The 25,579-nt window shown below is 41.4% G+C and overlaps 2 pseudogenes; one reads left to right on the top strand and one right to left on the bottom strand.

The window, feature by feature from the left end:
• Nucleotides 1–1,409: 1,409 nt before the first annotated feature.
• On the top strand, nucleotides 1,410–2,342 carry LOC113262822 (elongation factor 1-alpha 1-like; annotated as a pseudogene).
• A 17,027-nt stretch (nucleotides 2,343–19,369) lies between these two features.
• On the bottom strand, nucleotides 19,370–24,293 carry LOC123001579 (glyceraldehyde-3-phosphate dehydrogenase-like; annotated as a pseudogene).
• Nucleotides 24,294–25,579: the final 1,286 nt, after the last annotated feature.

Here is a 25,579-nt window from a genome sequence, read left to right as displayed (position 1 = left end):
AAATGAAATCATACAGTATTTGTCTTTCTTTAACTTATTTCACTTAGCATAACACCCTCAAGTTCTATCCATGTTGTCACAAATAGCAGGATTTCCTTCTTTTCTAAGTGGCTGAATAGTATTCCATTATATATATATATATATATATTTTTTTTTTTCTTTATCCACATATATCACATTTTCTTTATCCATTCACCCATTGATGAACCCTTGGGTTGTTTTCATGTCTTGGCTATTGTGAATATTGCAGCAAAGAGCACAGGAGTGCAGATACTTTTTTGAATTAGTATTTTCATTTCTTTCAGGTAAATTCCCTGAAGTGGGATTTCTGGATCATATCGTAGTTTTATTTTTAATTTTTTTGAGGAATCTCCATACTGCTTTCCATAGTGGCTGCACCAATTTACATTTTCTCCAATAGTGCACAAATATTCCACATTCTCACCAATACTGTTATCTCTTGTCTTTTTAGTAATGGCCATTCTCAATGTGTATGGAATCACAAGACCCCAATTAACCAAAGCAATTATGAAAAAGAAAAAACAAGGCTGGGGACATTACACTTCCTGATTCCAAACTGTACTACAAAGTGATAGTAATCAAAACAGTATGGTATTGGCATAAAAGCAGACACATAGGGGCGCCTGGGTGGCACAGCGGTTAAGCGTCTGCCTTCGGCTCAGGGCGTGATCCCAGCGTTGTGGGATCGAGCCCCACATCAGGCTTCTCCGCTATGAGCCTGCTTCTTCCTCTCCCACTCCCCCTGCTTGTGTTCCCTCTCTCGCTGGCTGTCTCTATCTCTGTCAAATAAATAAATAAAATCTTAAAAAAAAAAAAAAGCAGACACATAGATTCTATTCAGTGGAACAAAATAGAGAGCCCAGAAATAAACCCACACATATATGGTCAATTAATTTACAACAAAGGAGCCAAGAATATGCGATGTAGAAAGAACAGTCTCTTTAATAAATGGTGCTGGGTGAACTTGATAACCATACACAGAAGAATGAAATTGGAGTCTTATCTTATACCATCCACAAAAAATTAATTCAAAATGGACTAAAAACTTAAGCATAACCTGAAGAAAAGATGAAGAAAAATCTCTTTGACATTGATCTTGACAACATTTCTTTTTTTTTTTAATTTGACATCAAAGCACAAACAAGAACAAAATAAATAAGTGGGACTACATCAAACTGAAAAGCTTCTGCATAGCAAAAGAAACAATTAGCAAAATGAAAAGGCAACCTATGGAATAGTAGAAAATATTTACGTATCAAATATCTGATAAGGAGTTACTATCCAAAACTATGAAGAACTCATACAACTCAATAGAAAAAAAGAATATCCAATTTAAAAATGGGCAGAATAACTGATGAGATATTTCTTCAAAGAAGACCTACAAATTGCCAACAGATACATGAAAAAATGTTTACCATCACTAACCACCAGAGAAATGGAAATCAAAACCACAATGAGAAACAATTAATTGTTGGTGTTAACAAAATGGATTCCACCAAGCCATGCGACAGCCAGAAGAGATATGAGGAAATCATTAAGGAAGTCAACACCTACGTTAAGAAAATTGGCTACTATCCTGACACAGTAGCATTTGTGCCAATTTCTGACTGGAATGGTGACAACATGCTGGAGCCAAGTGCTAACATGCCTTGGTTCAAGGAATGGAAAGTCACCTGTACAGATGGCAATGCCAATGGAACCATGGTGCTGGAAGTTCTGGATGACATTCTGCTAAGAACTTGTCCAACCAATAAGCCCTTGTTCTGCCCCTCCAGGATGTCTACAAAATTGGTGGTATTGGTACTGTCCCTATGGGCTGAGTGGAGACTGGTGTTCTTAATTCTGACATGGTGGTCACCTTCGCTTTAGTCAATGTTACAACTGAAATAAAGTCTGTTGAAATGCACCATGAAGCTCTGAGTGAGTTTCTTCCGGGGGGCGATGCAGGCTTCAATGTCAAGAACGTATCTATCACATCTATCTTTCTCCTTCTCCCTCTGCCCTTCCCCCTGCTTGTGCTCTCTCTCTGGCTCTCTCTCAAATAAATGAAATCTTAAAAAAAAAATGATCTACCAATAGAAACAGTTGGCTTCATGACTCAAGTGATTATTCTGAACCATCCAGAGCAAATCAGTGCTGGATATGCGCCTGTGCTAGATTGTCACACAGCTCACATTGCTTGCAGGTTTGCCGAGCTGAAGAAGAAGATTGATCGTCATTCTGGAAAAAAGCTGGAAGATGGCTCCAAGTTCTTGAAATCTGGTGATGCTGCCATCATTGATACAGCTTCTGGCATGCCTATCTGTATTGAGAGCCATTAGTTTTTAGTTAATATTTTTTAATGGAAACAACTTGACCAAAAATCTGTCACAGAATTTGAGACCCATTAAAACAGAAGCTTAATGAGGAAAAAAACTACAATGAGATATCATTTCACACCTGTTAGAATGGCATGACAAAAGATAACAAGTGTTGGTCTTGGTGCTTGATTTTTTTTTTAATTTGACACCATAGGAAAGGCAACAGAAGCAAAAATAAACAAGTGAGATCACCTCAAACTAAAAGGCACAGCAAAGGAAACCATTAACAAAATGAAAAGGCAACCACCCAATGGGAGAAAATATTTGCAAATCACATATCTAGTAAGGAGTTAATATCCAAAATATATAAAGAAATAATACAACTCAGTACTGAGTTGTTGGGCAGAGGATCTGAATAGACATTTTTCCAAGGAAGATTTACACGTAGCCAACAGGTACATGAACAGGTGCTCAACATCACAAATCATTAGGAAAATACAAATCAAAATCGCAAGGAGATATCACCCCACATCTGTTAGAATTGTTATTACCAAAAAAGATAAGGAATACAAGTGTTGCTGAGGATGTGGAGAAAAGGGATCGCTTGGGCACTGTTGGTGGGATTGTAAACTGGTGCAGCCACTGTAAAAAAAAATTATGGAGGCTCCTCAAAAAATTAAAAATAGAATTACCATATGATCCAGTTATTCCACTTCTGGGTATTTTTTCAAATGAAACAAAAATACTTATTTGAAAAGATATCTGTACCCCCCGTGTTCTTCGCAGCATTATGTACGATAGCTAAGACATGAAAGTACCCTAAGTGTCCATTGATGGGTGAATAAATAAAATGTAATACACACACACACAGAGGAGTATTATTCAGCCATAAAAAGAACGAAATCCTGCCATTTGCAATAACATAAATGGACCTTGACAGCATTATGCCAAGTAAAATAAGCCAGACAAATACTGTATGATCTTACTTATATATAGAATAAAAAACAAAAACAACCACAAACCCCTCTGAACGCATAAATACAGAGAACAGATTGATGGTTGCCAGAGATGGCGGTCGGAGTTTGGGTGAAGTGGGTGAAAGTGGTCAAAAGGTACAAACTTCCAGTTATAAAAAAAATAAGTCCTGGGACGTAATGTACAGCATGGTGACGATAGTTAATACTACCGAACTGCGTATATGGAAGTTGCTGAGGGAATAGATCTTAAAAATTCTCATCACAAAATAAGTCAGTCAGAGAAAGACAAATACCATATGATATCACTCACATGTGGAATTTAAGAAACAAAACAAACAAGCAAAGGGAAAGAGAAAGAGAAGAGGAGAGAGAGAGAGAGAGAGGGAGAGAGAAGCCAACCAAGAAACAGACTCTTAACTATAGAGAACAGATGATGGTCACCAGAGCGGAGATGGGTGGGGGATGGGTGAAATGGGTGATGGGATTAAGGAGTGCAAGTGTGATGAGCACTGGGTGTTGTATGGAAGTGTTGAATCACTGTATTGTTTACCTGAAACTAACATTACAATTATGTTAACTAACAGGAATTTAAATAAAAACTTGAAAAAGTTCTCATGACAAGAAAAAAAAAAGTGTGGTAATAGATGTTAACTAGAGTTATTGTGGTGATTGTTTTGCAATATATATCTAATTATTATGTTGTACACATGAAACAAATATAATGTCGTGTGTCAATTATATCTCAATTAAAAAATAAAAAAGAAAATCCTAACTAAAAAGAGTAACCAGTTAGATAAGGTAGGAGAACGCATTAAGAAAGGGTAGGAACATAATATTATAGACATGTCCTCATAAACAAAAAGTTATATTTCTGGATTATGTGATTGCATTTGTCAGCTTTTTTAAACTTATTTTTCTTGATTTTTTTTCTTTTCCAAAATAAATATTCACCTTTTACCTGATTTTATATTCATATATTTGTATTCTTTGTTTTTTCTTCAAAGAGGTCTCCCTTCTGTAAGCTTTGGGTCCTGCAAAACCTGGCTCCAGCCCTGTTTGTCTGATGTGAAATGTAGATTCTTTTGAAAAGGCTGTGGTATGAGGAGTGATCAGTGCTTCCTTAATTGTTGTAGGGTGGGAGAGAACAAAGAATGCTGATTGATACCAACATAAAAGTAATGTGGTTTTTAACGTCTTTAAAATATCTTTATTGTTTTCTAAAATTAGAAAAACATAACTCAAACTATTTAAAAAATTTAGATAATACAGAGGTAATATAGCAAAAACAAATAAATAAAAGTCCCTTTTCCTTCGTCCCAGTCCCCTAGAGTTAACTGCTTATTGTTTGTTGTGACTTTCTTTTCAGTATTTCCATGTATGTTTATATAAATAATAGCATACATATGTTTGAATGTACAAATATATGTGCGTATAGATATATATGTGTGTATGTCTATCTACAGCTCTCTCTCTATATACATCAGCATATATGTACATTTATAAGTCTATTTAAAAATGGAAAAAAATTATAACAAAAATTAGATGATAAAATTTATGTTTTTCTATCTTCTCATTTCTCTGAGCAATGTGGTATGCACCTCTTTCCATATCAGTAGGACATATATCTACCTTATTCTTCTTAGATGTAAAATATAGATCTAGTATAATTTAACTAATCCCCCTTAATGTAGACATTAAGATTATTCTTATTCTTTTCTTATTATAAGCAACACTGCACTAAAACTCATACAAACATCTTGGTACAAGTTTATGAGTGTTTCCGGGATCCGATTCCTAGAAATTAAATTTCTGAATTAAAGGTTATGGACTTGAATATCTCCGTTATTTATTACTAAATCATCCTTTCAGAGTGGTTACCACCTCTTGTTCTGAATAGGGCCAGACCATGATACGTGGTTGTCCCCAACAGGCTAAGAATGTAGAGCCTAGCATTTTTTAAGGCTTCTGTTCTCTTCTTGAAGGGGAGGAGGGCAGGTCCAGCGATGTGGGGGAAAGGGCAGAGAGGCAGGGCCCCTGCAGCAGAGCTCTGTTTCTTCCCCATGTCCTGACCAATTCTGCCCTGGTGCAAACTGGCAGATCCACTCCACAGATCAAAACCCCTGCAGTTAGCTGGACCCCCCTATCTCAGGAGGCTGCTTCATGCACATCTGATGTTATTCAAGCATGCTTTTGAGGGGATTTCACCTCTCATTTCCTCCTTTGCGAGAAGTGATTAAATCATTCCTTGTAACTACATTCACTAAGCTCTCTGAGATGGGTTCTTATACACCTAATTTTCTCCGTGTCCTTGTATTTCCAAGGCTGCCGTCCTGCAGGGAGCTCGGGGAGCTCCCTCACCTTCTTTGCCCCATTGCCCATCGCCCATCACAGCACCTGTGCGAAGAGCCCCCTTTGCCCAAGGCACAAGGTCAAGCGTTGCCTCGCAGCTTTCCTTGCAGTCTCCTTCTTGCTCACGTGCTGACTGTAATAATTTCTGTGGATTGTTACTTTCCCTCTAATTTCTCACAGCCGGGTTCCTGGCCCACCAGTCAGTTCTGCTCTGAAGTTTCTTTTCCACAAGCGGCACCTCGGTCTAGCGCCTTGTTTAAATTCTTCCGTATTTCTTTGGATATCTTCCTATTTCCGTCCCTGGAGGCACCACAGGATCTACTATCCCCAGCTGTCTGTCTTTTGTCGTCCAACAGTGAGAACCAAAGCAACGAGCTAGCAGACCTTCATTGCCAGGCTCAGCATTTCCAGCTTTCTTCGGTAAATATAGATCAAGCATGGTAAGTGGAATTAACCACATACCCTTTTTGAAGGCTGTCTTTGATCTTCAAAATTACCATATTTATTTTATCACCCTGCTTAGCTATTGCAGTGTGGTGGGAGGAAATGTTTAAGTTTTAAGTACTTGAAAGGCTTTTCTGCCAGAGTCAGCAGTGACTTGTCAGGCAAACAACGTCTGAGGAGGGGCTTTGAGTTTGCCCGCCCTCGTGTGATCAGGCACAGGCTTTAACATGGGAAACTGAGAAAGACTTTAGAGCAAAGGTATTTATTTCATGGCTGTATATGGGTCTTTACCTGCCAATAGGTACTTAAAAAAAAAAGCCTCTAAAAAAAGAAGATAGATACATACCTCTTTCAAAGGGTGGAATCAGAACTGTATCAGCCAGGCTAGTAGGACTGGGGAGAGGCCAAGGTTAGTGGTTGGTAATGTGGCTACTGGGCTGTGTGCTCATGATAGCCGGGGTGGAGCGGACAGTGTGATAAATGAATCATTGACTCTGTGGTGAAACAGTCTGACCAGTGTCTCAGATTGACAAGCCTCCCACCAGTGTGCTATGGATACTCATGTGCAGAAAATCAGTTAGAAGGATAGCTCGTCACAAGGAAGGCAGCAGTTACGTTGATTTGTGTTTTACAAGAGGGGAAAAGAAAGTTCTTGAATTTCCCTTTTTAAAAATAACTCTGAGACTGAATGGAATTCGTTTATGTTTATCTGTTTCATCAGACCACGAACTTCTTGAGAATAGGTTCTGTCTTTTAAAGAAATCTTTTTATCCCAAACACCTGACACCGTGCCTATTAAATAAATATTAGTTGGAAAGACCAGGCACAAACTAATTATAAAAGAAGAAATCCATTCATTCATTCTGCTCAGCAAACATTCAAGAGCCACTATGATGTGCTGGGTTTTGGGCATTCAGATGAATTAGAAATACCAGTTTGCACGGGGCTCACAATTCAGAAGAGGAGATGGACATTGTTACAAGTGGCATAACAGGCTGAACAAGAAGAAAGGGAAGGGAGTGGCCAGTTTTACCCTGGGGGTGGGTAGGTAACCTGAAGCGATGCTTTAACTGGGTTTATTTTTAAAGGTTCACTTAAACATGATACACACATAGTGCACATAGTATATGCGTGTCAAGCGCCAGGCGGAACAGTGTGATGGAAGGAGCACTGCTGCAGAGTTTGCACACCTGAGTCCCAGAGCTGCTTCCATGTAGCTGTGAGGCATTAGACAAATCATTTAAACTCTCTTGGCTCTTGCTCTTTTTTTTTTTTTTTAAGATTTTATTTACTGATTTGTCAGAGAGAGAGCATAAGCAGGGGGCGTGGCAGGCGGAGGGAGAAGCAGGCAAAGGGAGAAGCAGACTCCCTGCTGAGCAAGGAGCCAGATGGGGGACTCGATCCCAGGACCCTGGGATCATGACCTGAGCCAAAGGCAGACACTTAACCGACTAAGCCACCCAGGCATCCCGGCTCTTGCTCTTTGATTTATAAAATGAGGTTATTGGACCAGGGAAGGAAATACCTGGTGAGGAGCATACTGTCAACCCTTCCTCCTACACATATAACAGAGATGACATCTTCTCTTGTGAGCTCGTTCCCAGTCTTTCAAACAGACACTGCCAGGTAGCCAGAAGTGATACTGAGATGAAATCTATTTTCTCTCCCTGAACAAGATCATCTCTAAGGCTTGTGACCTAAGCTATGAAAACACATATAGAGCTAAAACTCAACTAGCCTCATCATGGATCACTGAATACCCGAAGTCAATTGATTCCCTTTCTTTTCGATATATTTTCTCCTTCCATTTTTTTCTAGACCTATTAACTTGCCTAAAGTTAGTGCTTCCAATTTCCATGCTTTTCCTTTGAAGGGAGCAATTAGGAGCAAAAAGAAACATAGAAGACCTCAAAGGTCTTCTACCGGTTTTGTCAGTTAGGTATAAATGAGAGTTGCCCACATGGAACGCCTGCCCTGCAACCACAGCCGAGACCCTAGACACGACCAGACTGTGCTTGTGCTGAGAATTTATAGTTACACCTGCACCTGCACCTTATAGCCACGCCTATACTTCGACCCCAACCCCTACACCTGCACCTATACCTATGTCGACCCCAACACACGTACCTATACTTACACTTATACTTAAAAGCTCATGTCCTTTTTTTTTTAACCCACTGATTTCCAGACAGAGTTTGTCTCTTATTGATACACAGAGAACACTGTAGCAAGTTCTATTGTCTATTGTCAGATTCATAAGCCAAAAAAAATTCTTTCAAAAACTACTGGCAACCAGTCATGACCAGACATGTGAAACATCTCACCAAGAGCAGGGACAGAACATTAAAGACATACAGCTTGGACCATGAAAGAAGCGCGAGACAGGATGTGAACTGTCTTCTACTGGAAAGAGTGTAATGTAGAAAAAATAAAACAAAACAGAAACCAAAAAAAACCAACAACAACAACAAACAAACCCCATCAAAAACAAACCCTAAAACCCAAGAACAACAGCAACATGGTGAGACTTGCTCACCAGGCACAAAGTCAGGTGCTAGACGAACCTCAGAATAGTCAAATAGTCCAACTGTCTAGAATATGTGGTTTCTGGAATGCATGAAAAGTGAAAGGTCAATGTTCTATTAAGATAATTGTCTTTTTTCAGATTCTGCTTAGACTTGTTGAAACCTAACTCTTTCAACACAATTTTTGGTAAGATTTTCCAAAGGAGGGATACTCTTTCTGCTTATTCTAATAACTCTCCTCATCAAAGTGGCATTCTGGATTGCTTCATTTCATAATCACAGGTCAGAGAAGAAGCCTCTCCTGATATCTGAGATCCTCATTGGAGATTTTTGGTAGAGACACAGAGGTGCTCTGGACGGGCTATCTTCCCTGAAGAGCTAATGCATCGCTCTCCTTACACTGGGTATTTGCCCTCACATAAGACTGTTTTATTTTCCACCCAAAACTTATTGATAGCTGAAATTATTTTATCTTTTTGTTTCCCTTTGGGGTGGCTCCCTGTGGGGGATGAGTGGGGGGCCAGTCTACACTGCAAGCTCATTTTCTTTGGCCCACAGAAGGATATACACCAATCTTGAATCTGAATGTTTTTAGGCAGAAACTCTCCAGCTCGACATAATAATCACCACTCCTTCCTGTCTCACGCTTGGCTCTTCACACATCTGAGTTCTCTGCTTTGTGCAGGAAGGCAAGTCAATGTGGGGACTGTGGCTTCCATATAGTAGGTCTCCTGTGGGCCCTATAACTCCATGGAGTGGGGACCTCATGTGTACTCCAGTACGTATGATGGCAAACATTCAACAAGTATGTGTTCACTGGGGTATAAAGTGAGAGGCTTTATTTTTTGGCTCCTTCTGACTTGTAGGTCAAAGGGGGGGCATCTTACCCTTCTCATGCTTTCACTTTCTCACCTGTAGAAGGTTTGAGTGGTTTAATATATGTGGAATTGGAAGGGAAGTGAGCAGAGGCCCTGTTAAGATTCTTTTAAGATCCCTGATCAGTACTCACCAGACAATGAGGAACTTCCTTGCAGGCAGGCTTTTGTAGAGAACGGAGCTGCCTTCTTAGATGGGGAATAAAGCTTTATAAGTCTCAATATTGTAAGGCCCCTGCCCATGAATGATGAAGTCATGAAGAATCAATCTGCATGCTGAGCAAAATTATACTCCTCCACCTCCAAAGATATCCACATCCCAATGCCCCAAATCTGTGAATATGTCACCTGACATGGCAACAGGGACTTTATAGATGTGATTGATTTAGGGCCTTGAGATGGGGAGATTATGCTAGATTAACCATTCAGGTGGGCCCAATCTAATCAAAAGTATCCTTATAAAAGAAAGAAGGAGGCAGGAGAGTCAGAGTCAAGGAAGGCTATGGGAGGGCGAAAGCAGAGATCAGTGATGCCATTGCTGAAATGGGCCATAAGCCAAGGGATGTGACTGGCCCATAAAGTCTGGAAAAGTCAAGAAACAGATTTCCCCCTGGAGCCTCCAGTAAGAATGCAACCCTGTCTGTGCCTCGATTTCAGTCCCATGAGACATGTATCAGACTTCTGACCTTCAGAGCTATAAGGTAATAAATTTGTGCTGTTCTAAGACACGACGTATGTGGTAATTTCTCACAGCAGCAATAGGAAACTAACACAGTAAGGCTGTACTTAGTGAGCATCTGTTGTGAGTCAGGAACTGTGCTCTGTTCCCAAAATAAAAGGTAGACATGATCATTAAATATATTTTAGTAGGATAAGAAAATATTAAAGAAATATTTATAAACAACAGTCAAGCAACAAGAAGTATGAGAAATCCTACAACAGAGACATTTGGGGTGTTATAAGACCATTAAACAAAGAGAAACGTAGCCTAGTTTGGGGTGACTAGAAAGGGATACTTAGGTTGAGATCTGAACAATGGGTAGTAATTAGCTATGAGAAGAGATCCAGTAAGAGTGTTCCAGGCATAGGGAACAGACTAGGTGAAGGTCCAGAGTGAACATGGGACATTCAGGGAGAAGGAAGATCCAGTGAAACTGGCATGCTCGGGAAGTGGGGAAGAGAGGCAGGAGCTGAGGCTGGGGAAGTAGGCCGTTCCAGGCAGTGTAAGGCTTTGACGAGCACATTAAGCTCCCCGCTAAGATTTTGGACTTTGCAGAGAAAGACAAATACTGTATGATTTCACTCATATGTGGAGCTTAAGACAGAAAACAAAGGAGCAAAAGGGAAAAAGAGAGAGAGACAAACCAAGAAGCACTCTTAACTATAGAGAACACACTGATGGTTCCCAGAGGGGAGGTGGGTGGGGGGATGGGTGAAATGGGTGATGGGGATTAAGTAATGTGCGGAAGTGGTGAATCACTATATTGTGGCCTGAAACGAATACAACACTGTATCTTAACTAACTGGAATTAAAATAAAAACTTAAAAAAAAAGATTTTGGACTCTGTTTTTCAAAACCATAGGAAGTTTTTCCAAGGGCTGCTAGGTGACAGAACTAGATTTTCTGTCTAGTCTCCAGGTAGTTGGAGAGACATTCTGGCAAACATTTTTCGAGCTTATCCATACCCTCGTCTCTCTTTTCTTCCAGAAACAGAAGGCTGTCTCACTTCCTTATCTCTCTGCAGGTAGGTGGGGCCAGTTGACTACTTCTGGCCAACGAGCTGTGAGCCAAAGTAACGCGTTCTTTCTAGGTTGACACATGCAGGGGTCAGCGTGAGACCCTCCGGCATTCCTTTTCTCTGTCGTGTCACCCAGGGAGACCGCAAGTTTAGATGTTGCAGCCGAAGGATGGCAGAGGCATCAAGAATCTAGACTTCTGGGCCCTGCATGGGGGCATTGCCCCAAAGGCTCCTGGACCTGCAGCAGACTTTGAGCTAGAAATAAGCAGTCACTGTGTTAAGCCCTTGATGTTTTGGTGGTGTTATTGCATAGCCTTATTTTCCCTGATTAGTTGAGTCATCTAATACAGTGTCTCCTCAATCATCAGCGTGAACCTGGGGGACAAAGAATCTTGGATCCCAACCCAGCCTGTTCTGATACAGGCCCAGGAAGAGCCAGGGAATTTATCAGTACATGTCATCATAGCAACTACTGATTCTACTGGTTTGTCCTGTGCCAGGATTATCAGACCTGGCCATGTGGCCTGGCCTGCCTGTGTATAGCATATGTTATTCAAAAAAAGAAAGGAAACATTAATGACCATTGTCATCTTGGGGATCCGGGGACATCTTTTGAGATAACAGTGTACTTAGGAATGTCAGAGGAACCCGGTGTATTAATTTGCCAGGGTTGCAGTAACAGAGTACCATGGACTGGGTGGTTTATACAACGGAAATTAATTTTCTCATCGTTCTGGAGGCTAGAAATCTGACCTGAAGGTGTTAGTTTCCTCTGAGGCCTCTCTCCTTGGCTTGCAGATGGTGTCTTCTCCCTGGATCTTCCCACGGGCTTCCCTCTGGGTGTGCCTGTGTCCTACTCTCCTTTCGTAAAGACAACGGTTGTACTGGGTTAAGGTCTATCCTAAGGGCCCCACTTTTTAAAGACTCTATCTCCAAATACAGTCACATTCTGAGGCACTGGGGGTTAGGACTTCAATGTATGAATTTGGGGGACACAATTCAGCCCATAACACTGAACTTTAAGGAAGCACCATTATTTTATGAAGCCTGCAAAGAGAGGACCTTGACTCAGAGATGGGGGTGTTTCTAATTGAGAGGAGATACACGGTTTACGTGGTGAGGAGTGTGATTCCCATGGGTCTCTTACAACTTAGGGAAACTTGCATTTCCTACAATAATTTTGTGTAGTCAACGTACTACATAGTGTTTCATGTCCTGCTAGGCTGGAGATTACATTCCAGAGGAAGTTAACAAAGAAACTTTGTATTTGACGTTGAATGAATATCCCAGGAACGAGTGGAGAGTCCTTGAAAATCTTAGTGTCTTGCTTTTTTTTTAAGCAAATATAACAATCGGGTGGTTTATATTGAAATGCTTGCACACATGCATATACTTATATTTTTAACTTTAATTTTAAAAAGAGCTTTTGCCCATTTGTCTGTTCTCATTGTTTTTTATGTTCGGAAGGATCTAGAATACAATTATTTTCTCCTGAAACTCTCTTCTATTTTACAGAGAAGGGAATAACTAGTCCAGTACTTCAAAGATTTTAAACACATGTGGATTGTTTACTCCCAAGGTTTATAACTGTGACCTGTTGCATCGTGTGAATTTAATCAGGGTATCCTCACCCCATGAGGAAAGGGAGACCGGGAAATTGAGGGGACTGGGGGAGGCCACTTTGTCGGCTAGAGACAGAGCCAATATTATAGCCTGTGTATTTGAATGCTGCCCCTAGAGCTGGGTTCCAGACACTTCGCAGCAGGAGAGATTTGTGGCCTATTTATAATATAGTTCAAAAAGTCTGTTGAATACATTCAGGGGTTTCAGCAGATTTTCAATTAAATGGGAGACAGTGTTCTGTTGTAAAACACCAAACGACCAAACAAAAACGAATGAGGGGAGCTTAGAATGCAGAGTTGGAAGCAGTTTTTATTGCTTGCTTCTGTTCAGACCCCTACTGGGAAGAAGACTGTCAGTCAAGGTGGGCTAGGTAGCGCTGCAATAACAATGAAAAGTCTCAGCATCCTAACACAGCAGTTTTACTTTCTCTGTGGAGATTCCCTATTTGCTGAGTGATTGCCATCATAATTTCTCTTGAATGTAGTTTCCTTTAACATTTTGAACATTTATTAAAGCTATTACTGTAATCACCCAGTGCCCATCACAAGTGTACCCCTTAATGTCCATCACCTATTTCCCCATCTGCCTGCCCACCTCCCCTCCGGTAACCATCAGTTTGTTCTCTAGAGCTAAGAGTCTGGTTATTCGTTCGTTTCTCTGTCCCCCCTCCCTTTTCTTGTTTGTTTTGTTTCTTCAGTTCCACATATGAGTGAAATCATACGGTGTTTGTCTTTCTCTGACTGATTTATTTCACTTAGAACATATTATTTGTAGTTGCTTTGAAATCTATATTTGGTAAGCCCAAAATCTGTGCCCATTCAGAATCAGTTTCTTTTGACTGGTCGGTCTATCGATTGATCTATCTATCTATCTATCTATCTATCTATCTATCATCTATCTATCTATCTATCATATCAATCATCTAGCTATTTATTCGAGCGTGGGTCACATTTTTCTGTTTTTTGCATGTCTGTTTTTTGTACTTATGTCTTACAATGTTTGATGGGGAAATTAGGCATTTTCATAATATATTGTAGAAACCCTGGATTTGGTTTCATAATCTGACGCCTCTGCTGTGTACAACCATTGATTTTTATTTATTATTAGTACGGGTTTCCAGGAGTTGCCTTTGTGTCTATATGTTAGTGGTCAGTCAGTGATATGTCGAATTTTATCGTTTTTTTCAGATATGATTTGCTGACTATTTCATGGTGTCAGAGCTACTAGTCTATCCAATGGTACTTTAAAACAATTTTTATAATTTTTGCTAGTTTATAGAAATATAATTTTTCTTTGTATGTTGGTCTAAATTCATTAGGAATTCTAATTCGACATCTAGTTTCTTTTGGATTTTTTCAGACATAATTTGTGACTAATGGTTATTTTTAAAAATTACCTTTTATTTCTTTTTGTTGGCTTATTTCACTGGCTAGTACCTCCAGTACAATGTTGCACTGAAATGCTGGAAGAGTATCTTTGCTTCATTTCCAGTCTCAGGGGCAAAGTTTTCAGTATTTCCCCGTTGAGTTACGTTTGCTATAGGATTTTTGTTGAGTATTCTTAATTACATTGAGGAATTTCTGTTCTCTTTGGTTTTTAGAATTTTTTTTTTAAAGATTGTATTCACTTACTTGACAGAGAGAGAGAGAGGGAAGGAGCACAAGCAGAGGGAGCTGCAGGCAGAGGGAGAAGGAGAAGCAGGGTCTCCGCTGATCAGGGAGCCCAATGCGGGGCTCAATCCCAGGACACTGGGACCATGACCTGAGCTGAAGGCAGACGCTTAACCAACTGAGCCAACCAAGCGCCCCGGTTTTTAGAGATTTTTAAAAAATTATGAATGAGTGTTGAATTTCATCACATACTATTTATGGATTCATTGATATTATCATGCTAATTTTGAACATGAAACATTGCATTCTGGAATAAATTTAACTTGTTGGTAATGCATTATTTTTTATATGCCTCTTGATTCAATTTGGTCGTATTTTGTTTAGAGTTTTTGAATTGACATTCATGAAAAATTTCTTCCTCTCCCCTTTTCGAGAACCTTACCATGTTTTTGGTAATAAGATTATGCTGGCTTTATAAAATCAGTTAAGAAATGTTTTTATTTTTTCCTATTCTCTGGAAGAGTTTGATTATGTTAGTATTATTTCTTCTTGAAATGTTTGGAAGAATTTATTGGAGTAGGCATATAGGCCTGAGGTTTTAAATTATAGATTCAATTTATTTAAATATATATTACTATTCAGATTTTTCTATTTTATTTTGTTTCAGTTTTGATGTTTTGCATTTTTTCTAAGACTTGTCCTTTTCTTGTTAAAACATTTTTTCGAGTATAATTGACACAATGTTGCATTAGTTTCAGATGTACGACATAATGATTTGACAAGTTTATGCTATGCTGCTACCATCCGCCACCATACAGCGCTGTTACAATATCATGGACTATACCTGAGCCAAAGGCAGATGCTTCACTGACTGAGCCACCCAGGCGCCCCTCTTATGATGTTAATGTTTGTAGGATTTGTAGTGCTTTCCATTTTTCATGCTTGAAACGAATCATTTGTGCCTTGTTTCTTTATTATTCTTTTTTTTTTTTTTTTAAAGATTTTATTTATTTATTTGACAGAGATAGAGACAGCCAGCGAGAGAGGGAGCACAAGCAGGGGGAGTGGGAGAAGAAGAAGCAGGCTCACAGCGGAGGAGCCTGATGTGGGGCTTGATCCCATAATGCTGGGATCACGCCCTGAGCCGAAGGCAGACGCTTAACCGCTATGCCACCCAGGCGCCCCCTTTATTATTCTTGATAAGGTTATATAAATTTTATCAAACAGATCCTGGACATAGAAAAAGGGGCCTGTGGAAATACAGGCTGACCAGCAGGCCTGCTGACTACAGGATAACGGAGGGCAAATTCCTTCCTCCTGCGGAAAAAAAAAGCCTACAACCTGCTCATTTCTGAAGACTTGTCTCTCTTCTGTGGAGAGAACACCTAATCTGATTTAAGATGTTCAAGCAACTCTTTCGCTGAAGGGCTTGAGTAAGTGTCCTACAGCTGCACAGAGTTGAGACGGAGGTGAGAGGCGATGTGCTTTGAGCTCACTCACTCATGGGGAGTGGGATGGAATGGGGGACATGACGGGTGGATATAGCTTCATCTTGTCTTCAAGAAGGTGAACCACAAATAGACTTCCTCGTTCTTTCACTCTCCTTTCCGCTAGTACTACCACTTTTCTCTCTTCTGTCCTCACTTAGGTCCTCCCCAAGAGCAAAGTCCCCACTCTTGCCCTTCACTCAGCATAATGAAACAGCACATCCGGACCCTTCCTCAGCCTTACAACAGAGGCATCTCAGGCACCTGTTGGTTAACACTGGGGTCTTCTGCTCAGACTCCTGACGACTTCCCTGTGGTTGGGGTCCCTGGGAATGGTAGCTGCTTTAACTTAGTTCTAGCTCTCGGTGTTGACAATGCTGAAGCCAGTTTTTCTCCTGAAGAATTTGATGACAAACACACTTCTCCATTGGAGTGATTTATTTTTTCCAGAAAATTTTTTGGTCTCTTCTGTGTGAGGCATGTGTGTTCTTCATAGTCTCTGACCCTACTTTTCATGAAAGAAAACGAAATGAAACAAAACAGATCCTGGTTTTGTTATGCTATAAGCACATTTTTCTTTCTTCTCACCTAATTTTCATTACAAAGTGTGCCTAGATTAACTGAGACTGCTTCTGCTTAGCTTTTTGGATCAAAGGGCTCCATACTCAAATAGTGTCTCCCTGACCCCCAAATTTCTCCTATGACAGATGTGGTTGAAATTTCATCTACCAAGTAAATATTCAGGATTGGAAAATGTACTTGCAGCTCTACAGGCAGAAGTGTTCCAGTGAGAGAGATTGCGCCAACTTCTTTTTTTTTTTTTAAGATTTTATTTATTTATTCAACAGAGATAGAGACAGCCAGCGAGAGAGGGAACACAAGCAGGTGGAGTGGGAGAGGAAGAAGCAGGCTCACAGCGGAGGAGCCTGACGTGGGGCTCGATCCCAGAATGCCGGGTTCACGCCCTGAGCCGAAGGCAGACGCTTAACCGCTGTGCCACCCAGGCGCCCCTGCACCAACTTTTTGAACAGTTATCTTTATTTTTATATATGGCTTTGCCAGTGATTTGATGGAAACACATCAGTGATTGCGATAAATCCTGTTTAAGTGAATATTGAAAATTCATGTAAGATTATTTTTAATTTTTGCGAGTGAGCTGAGTATAAAGTAATTTGATATTCATGCTCTTCCTTCCTGTCCTCTCATAATACATTTGGTCTCCAGATGTTGAAGCGAGGGATTTTTTTCCTGGAAAATGAAAGTTTTGGGTTAGCATATGGAAGATAACAAAGCATGTCTCAAAATGAGACTGATGCCAATTTAAATCCCTGGGACCTCTGATGCAACCTTGCCACATGCTGCACTCGGGACTGAAAGAAAAGGAAGCCCAATGATATTGCTAAAGCACCAAGTATTTCAAGGGATCATTGTAGAAGTTTTTCCATGTTTTATCCTATTACATTTTTCTTGACAACCTTGCCAAATAGATTTTTTCCTCTCTTTCTCTCTTGCAAATGAAGAGGGTCAAGCTTAGGGAGTTTAAGTAGTTTTCTCAGGTTCCCGGATATTTGGTTGCAAATCTAGAACCCAAGACTATTTGACTTAGAAGCCCTTGCACTGTCTCACATACCATATTGCCAACTCGAGGAGTTGAAAGTCCCGCATGTTCAGCTACACCCTACAGTGTTACTTCAGGACAAAGGTACTATGCATGGCCTTGCATCTGTATGGTTTCACGCCTCTATGCTTTTGAGGTCTGGGATCATGACATATCTAGTTTTTTCATACTAGATAAATATGTCATGAATACCTAGCTATTAAAATGGATGAATGAATTAGACCTGGCCATTCTAAAACCTTTTCCAAAGGAGCTCCTCTTTTAATAATTTCCATTTTTCTTAAGCCTTCTAGTTATTAGAACCTGAGAGATCATTTGAGGAACTTTTTCTCCTTGGCTACTTTAACATTCATAAAATTATCAGATTAAGTCATTTTACTTTTGTAGTGTCTCTAGCACCTGTCTCCTCCTTTTTGTTACCATTGCCACCACCTTTACTCCAGCTAGCCTCAAGGACGATCTGTCTACTTCCATCCACTCTCTGTTTTACTCTGTCTCATCCGTTCATCCATCCATCCATCCATCCATCCCTCCGTCCATTCGTCATCCATCTTTTCATTTCTTCAACAAACATTTTGGGAGTACTTACTAAAGATACAATAAACAGATTATCACAATACAGCATGATAAACGCTTAAGAAAAGATTGTTTAGAGTGCCATGAGAACAAGAAAAGGGACACTCTTACCCAATTCAGGGAGAGAGATGCAGAGAAGGCTTCTTAGAGGATGCGTAATCTGAGCTGAGCCTTGAAGAATCAGTTGAGTTAGAAAGGCGAAGGGGATGGAGAAGGCAAAATAAGAACCACAGGGTCCCTCTCGTGCTGCATCACCATTTCTTTTCCCTTGTTTCTATTTTCCCCCATAGTAGTTTGCAATATCTGGCATATTATGTAGTTTACCTGCCATACTCTTCTCAGAACTATCCAATGACGTTCCCTCTCACCCCTAGTAAAAGCCAAATGAATCACAGTGACAGCCCAGACTACCATGGTGTGGCTCCTGTTAGCCCTCTGACCTCTTTTCTCCCCATTTTTCTCCTCATTCACTCTGCATCAGCCACACTGGGCTCCTTGTTGTTTCTTGAATGCATCAGGCTGCCTCCTGCCCTGGACCGTTTGCACCCATTCCTCCTTCCCTCTGTGTGCAATGGTTTCACAGATGTCTGCATGACTAACTCCCTCATTTCCTGTAGGACTTACTCACACTATTACACAGGGCTTCCCTGATTATCCTGTTTGTAATTATATACACTCATCTCCCTACCAGAACTCTCTATCCCCTCATCCCCCCCCCCCTTTATTTTAAGTAGGCTCCACACCAAGTGTGGAACCCAATGCAGGGCTTGAACTCAGGACCCTGAGATCAAGACCTGAGCTGAGATCAAGAGTCAGATGCTTAGTTAACTGAGCCATCCAGCCATCCCTCCATCACCCCTTTTTGCTCAGAAAGTATCATCTTTGATCATACCATGCATTTATATGCTTATTTCATTTACTCCCCAAAGAATGTAAGCTTTTACATTTTTCAGTCTTTTAAAGTCAATTCTGTCTTCACTACCTAGATGAGTGCTGGCACACAGAAAGACTTTTTTTTTTTTTTTTTTTTTGGCCAGGGACAGTATACTTTATTGATGGCATATGACAAGGTAGGGATCCCCTTCTTCAGGTCTGGGATGGAAACTGTGGAGGTTAGGAGATTCTTAGTGTGTTGGGAGATGAGTTGGGGTGAGGACTTCCCAGCAGCTGAGGGCCTCTCTTTTCCTTTTGCTATTGCTGGGGCTGGTGGTCCAGGGGGCTCTTACTACTTGGAGGCCATGTGGACCATAAGGTCTACCATCTGGTTGCTGTAGTCAAATTCACTGTCATACCAGGAAATGAGCTTGACAAAGTGGTCGCCAAGAGCAATGCCAACCCCAGCATTGAAGGTGGAAGAGTGCGGGTCACTGTTAAAGTCATGGGAGACAACCTGGTCCACAGTGTATGCCAGGATGCCCTTGAAGGGGGCCCTCTGATGCCTGCTTCACCCCCTTCTTGATGTAATCCTATTTGGCAGTTTTCTCCAGGTGGTGGGTCAGATCCATGACTGACACAATGGGAGTGGGGACACAGAAGGCCATGCCAGTGAGCTTCATATTCAGCTTAGGGATGACCTTGCCTTGGCAGTGCCAGTAGACACAGGGATGATATTCTGGGCAGCCCCTTGGCCATCACTTGACAGCTTCCCAGAGGGGCCATCCACAGTCTTCTGGGTGGCAGTGATGGCACGAACTGTGGTCATGAGTCCTTCCATGATGCCAAAGTTGTCATGGATGACCTTGGCCAGAGGGATCAAGCATTTGGTGGTGCAGGAGGCATCACTGGCAATCTTGAGGGAGTTGTCATACTTCTCACAGTTCCTGCCGATCACAAACATGGGGCCATCAACAGACGGGGCAGAGATGATGACCCTCTTGGCCCCACCCTTCAAGTTAGGGAGGACTCCTGATGGACTCCACAACATACTCAGTACTGGCATCACCCCATTTGATGTTGGTGAGGTTACTAGGTGCCCAATATGGCCAAATCCATTTACTCCAACCTTCACCATCCATCTTGGGGACATGGCTGGCACTTCACCAGAAGATGAGGTTGTCTGTCCAATAAGGAGGAGAAGAGAGCCCAGAAAGTCTTAGTAAATATGTGTCAAATGAATAAATGGAAGGTTGGAAAACGGAAAATACAAAATGCAAGGCTGTAAGAAAATGCCAAAACTCTAATTTTGTCTCATTTGTTCTGAGATATCTGATTGCACTGCTGGAGTTGAAGATTCAGTAGTGTGGCACCCCCTTCCTTAGACTCTTGCCAGTTGCTGACTTTGCTAAAGGGAAGGAAGCATTTCATTTTTGTTGGTGGTAATAACTAACTCTCCCTCTCTCTCCCAGATGATGTTTTGAGCCTTTCACCACCACCAAAGGGTCACTTCCATATTTCTTGGCAGGGCTTTTCCCTTTGACTAACACATGGGATTCTTCTGCACAGCTATGGATTTCCTGGTGGAGGAAGGGGATGTTGGAGTTTTCGATTAATGGCCTCTGTTTCCTTGGTGTGTAGGAGGCTAGACCATCTGGTGAGAGAAGGTGGAGACAAGGTGGAGATGATGAAACTTGGAACTGCCGCCCATTAGATTGGGAAATGTGGCTGATGACAGGAAACAGAGGGATCTTGAATACAGAGAAATGTCTGGAGAACACACAGTATCCTTGTAAGATGTTGGATGTGGGTTTTTTGCATAATACATCAGTAGTGCTGTGGTTTTGTTAAGAAGGAAGAATGAATTGAACTCAAATTCTCATTGTTAGAAAAGTAACAAGCAAAAAGTAATAACATGCTGTGATTTGCCTGTGGGGATCTTTGTTTTCCTCAAATAATAGGAACTGCCGTAGCCCACAAGGCAGGCTAATCATTAACACTTACCAAATGATCAGACATCCAGCAGATACATGGGGACAGGATAAGAACCCTGGGCCTTTTGGAAGGCAGAGCTTGTGCTCATTTCTTAATCCTGCAGAGCTTAATACTGAGGCTGAGATTTACCAAGCGCTCCTTGTGGGCACTGTACCATTACCAGGTAAACCCTCCTGAAGGACATCCACACATGGAGATCCCTTCCCGCTGGTGGTAGAAGAGGCTTTTGGAGACCAAAGGCCCAGGTTCAGGGGCGCCTGGGTGGCTCAGTCGTTATGCGTCTGCCTTCAGCTCAGGGCGTGATCCTGGAGCTCTGGGATGGAGCCCCACGTCGGGCTTGTCCACTGGGAGCCTGCTTCTTCCTCTCCCACTCCCCCTGCTTGTGTTCCCTCTCTCGCTGGCTGTCTCTCTCTCTGTCAAATGAATAAATAAAATCTTAAAAAAAAAAAAACAACCCTACCCCAGGTTTCTTTATTAAAAAAAAAAAAAAAAAAAAAAAGGCCCAGGTTCCTACCTTCATCAGACTTCCCTAAACTTCAACAGTGAGATTTATTTTTGGAGCAGAAACTTGGATTTAGTAGAATGTCCAGGAGTGTGCTGTGATCATACTTTAGACAAGCCAGACTAGGAATATAAGAAGTCAGGTCAGGGGAGGAAGAGGAATTTTAGAGGTAATCCTGGGACTAGTAAGACTTGCCGGAGCAGTGAAGGGACATCTATAGGATTCAGGATCTATGGAATTTGGGAGACAGGGGATTGTTAGGGCACTTCTACAATGGAATATGGAGAAGTTTCATGGCAGAAGGGACAAATTGTTGCCCACACCAAAAGAAATGGAAGGAAAGGGGCACCTGGGTGGCTCAGCCATTAAGCGTCTGCCTTTGGCTCAGGTCATGATCCCAGGGTCCTGGGATCGAGCCCCGCATTGGGCTTCCTGCTCAGCGGGAAGCCTGCTTCTCCCTCTCCCACTCCCCTTGCTTGTGTTCTCTCTCTCACTGTCTCTCTGTCAAATAAATAAATAAAATCTTTAAATAAAAAAAAGGGAAGGAAAAAAAACATTTATGAGGTATTTACTATGTACCTGGGATTCATCTAATGCTTATCACATGCCACCAATGCATATCATTTATATCTTGCAATAGTTGTAAGAAAGTATTATAATGCTTCCCTTCTGCAAGTACAAAACTGGGGCCTGGAAAGTGAAGCCACTTGCTCAGGGGTACAAGCTAACAAGTGGCCAAGCTGAGATTTAATCCTTAGTCTCCTGACTCTATATCCAGAGCCCTTACCATGATCTCTCCCACCTGGGCAGGAGATTGTGGCAGCCAAACCATCAGGTAACAAGACTTTAGTCATATTCTAGCAAGGGGCCTGTGCTATGCATGCTTGTTAAATGTCTGCTGCTGAATAAATACAAAGCTCTCCTGCCTGTTGTGTAAGTTTCTGGATTCTACACATCACTCTGTGTCTCCTTCTGCCTCCTTTCAGAGAGCATTGGCCCAGTTGGTCTTCTCCACTGCTGTGGTCCCTCTTTGCTCTATGCATCTAAGAAGGAAGGGTCTTTCTTCTGTTTTCCAGGCTGTGAGGCACTAACACACTTGGTATCTCTCTGCTTGCAAAGCTGGGGAATGGTGAAAAAGTGAAAAGGAAGAAAAGGAAAGTCTACTTATCTATTTTCTCCCCCCACCTCCACTCAAAAGCCCTTTCTCAGACCATGGATGAGGGTGGGGGGAGGCCTCCAGAGAAACATATATTTCTCCTGTGTCTGTGTCCTCATTTGTTAAATGAAAAATAGTTTTCTTTTTCATTTTTAAAAGGATTTTATTATTTATTTATTTATTTATTTATTTATTTATTTATTTATTTATTTTTTGAGAGAGAATGCATGTACACACACACACACACACACACACACACACACACACACGAGCAGCAGGGGAGGGGCAGAGGGGGAGAGAGAATCTTAAGCAGGCTCCATGCCCAGTATGGAGATGGATGCGGCCCTTGATCTCATGACCCTGAGATCATGACCTGAGCTGAAATCAAGTCAGATGCTTGACTGACTGAAGCACCCAGGCACCCCAAGAATATAGTTTTCTTGAGCTGTGCCCTAATCTCTCCTGTATCCCTTTATAAATTGCTGAGGGCCACAGGCTTCTGAAAACAAGCTTCCTCCCCATTAAGTTGTTTAACCTATTTTTGAAGGATCCTGCTCAGCATCTCAAATGGGCCACCCTTGGTGCTGCTTCCTGCACTCTGTTCCATTAGGCAGGGTACTGCAGAGAAACAGAACCAATAGGATATACACATTTATTATAAGGATTGGCTCACATGATCTGGTGGCTAAGAAGTACCAAGATCTGCAGTCAGCAGGGCAGAGAACCAGGAGAAGCAATAGTGTGGTTCCAGTCCAAAAGCCAGCAGTGCCAAGACCCAGGAAGAATCCCTGTTTCAGTGCAAGTCTAAGGGCAAGGAAAGATCAGTGTTCCAGCTTGAAGGCCGTCAAGCAGGAGGAATTCTCTCTTACTCACAGGAGGATCAGTCTTCTCGTTCTATTCAGGCCTTCAACTGATTGAATGGACCCCACGGACACTGGGGAGAGTAATCTGCTTTACTTAGTCTACCTAGTCTACCCATTCAAATGTTAATTTCATCCGAAACACCCTCACAGACACACCCAGTAAATGTGTGACTAACTGTCTGGGCAACCCATGGCCTAGTCAAGTGACACATAAAATTAACCATCACGTATATCTTTGCCATCCTTCTTTGTTACCTCTTATGCCCTGAGGACCTTTCCATTCCTCTGATCCATATTCATATCCTACCCACTCCATGACATCACATGTAATTTTGAAGGAACGAAATCTTCTGGGATTCTTCACTGGTTATTTATGTCAATGTAACCCCTAGATTCTAAATTCCTAGATGCTGTTGACAAGGATTTTATTTATTAAACAAGAGATATATAAATCTATTGTATTTTCTGTATCTTAATGGCACATAGGTGGGCACTCAGTAAATACTGTTTAGGGCTACAACATTCAATCCAGTTGGAGAACATGTTTTCTGATAATTTGGATCCCAGGAAGGCAGCTGGGGAGGGTGAGTGTTAGTAAGCTTGAGACTGACACGGGTATCTCAGCCCTTCCCTCAACCCCGTGCAGGTCCTCACCCTGGGGCTCCGGGCTAGGGCAGAAAGGCAAGAACTGCTTCACTTCTTCACTCTTGCTGGGGAAGAAGAGCTGGATCTGAGAAGTTCCCTTTCGGGTCACAGTCATTCTGGCACACGTAGGAGATTTGCCTGCCTCCAACAGCTAGAGCAGGGTTTCTCAACTTCAGCACTATTAGTATTTAGGCAAACAGATAATTCTTTGATGTGAGGGGCTGTCCTGGGTATTGTAAGATGTTTAGCAGTGTCCTTGGTCTTAATCTCTTAGGTGCGGGGTAGTTCCTGCACCCCCGTTGTGACAATCAGAGACGTCCCCAGATATTGGCAAATGTACCCTGGGCAGCAGACACATTTGAGAGCCACTGATCCTGGGCTTTGTTTTTTTTTTTTTTACAAAGGAGAGTCACCTATGTAATCCCATCTGTGAATCAAGAAGGAACTTATTCTTTTATCTATTTTACAAAGCCGGTCCAGTGGCAGGAAAAGAAAGAACTTACATCTTCTGACTTTAAGCTTATAGCTCTTGCTCTTATGTATCTCCAACAAGTGGGTAAAAAGACCACTAGGAATGAGTGATTAAAGGAGAGAGTGAATTGACCCCACCCCGAAGGAGAGGTCAGTTTTGAGCTGAAGACTGAAAATCCTTATTAAATTACAAGTCTTGACAAAGGGATATCATTAGCCACTTTGCTATTTTCAGACTCTGCTTCTTAATTTTATTTGATGACCTTTCAGTTTGCCCTTTTGAAAGGGAAGACATTTAGATTTCCTTTCTTAGTGGCTAGTCTTATTTTTGACCGCTAGTATCTCCAAAACTTCCAAACCTTTGAAGAGGAGATGTAAGGTCCTAATAAAACTTATTCACTTCCTCTTGAAGATGCGTCACTGTGATAACCCTGTGTGCGCAGACTTGACAGTGGTGATTTCCAAGAAAACCAAAATACAATACTGCCTTTCAAAACAAAAGTTTGCACTAATTGTTATTGAGACGAGATCAGAAAACTAGAAGTACTAAAAATAAGCACCTGAAAGGCACACAATTTCTGAGACTATATTAATTATTTTGCTGTCTGTGTTTTGAAAAGAGAAAATGTAGTGTGTCTTTTTAAATTGGTAAATGAAAATAAAGACCTAGAGTTTGTTAAATGAGGGGTAAGAGTATACGTGAACTTAAGATTTTAATTACATTCTTCACTTTGGAAATATGATTCACCATGCTTGGGTATCAGACTTTAAATTCATCATATCAGAAGCACGTTGTAATCAGTGATAATTATTATTATTAAATGAGAACTTACCCTTTGCCATGACAGTTCCAGGAGATTCAGTTTTACAGGGAGGCAACGTGCTGAGGCAGAGAGCAAGGCTTAGAGGGTTGTCAAGATCCTCCTTTTC

The sequence above is a fragment of the Ursus arctos genome, unplaced genomic scaffold (assembly GCF_023065955.2).
Source record: "Ursus arctos isolate Adak ecotype North America unplaced genomic scaffold, UrsArc2.0 scaffold_2, whole genome shotgun sequence".
Classification (NCBI taxonomy): Eukaryota; Metazoa; Chordata; class Mammalia; order Carnivora; family Ursidae; genus Ursus; species Ursus arctos.
Note: the sequence above shows the minus strand (reverse complement) of the source record. Positions and strands in the feature narration are given on the sequence as shown.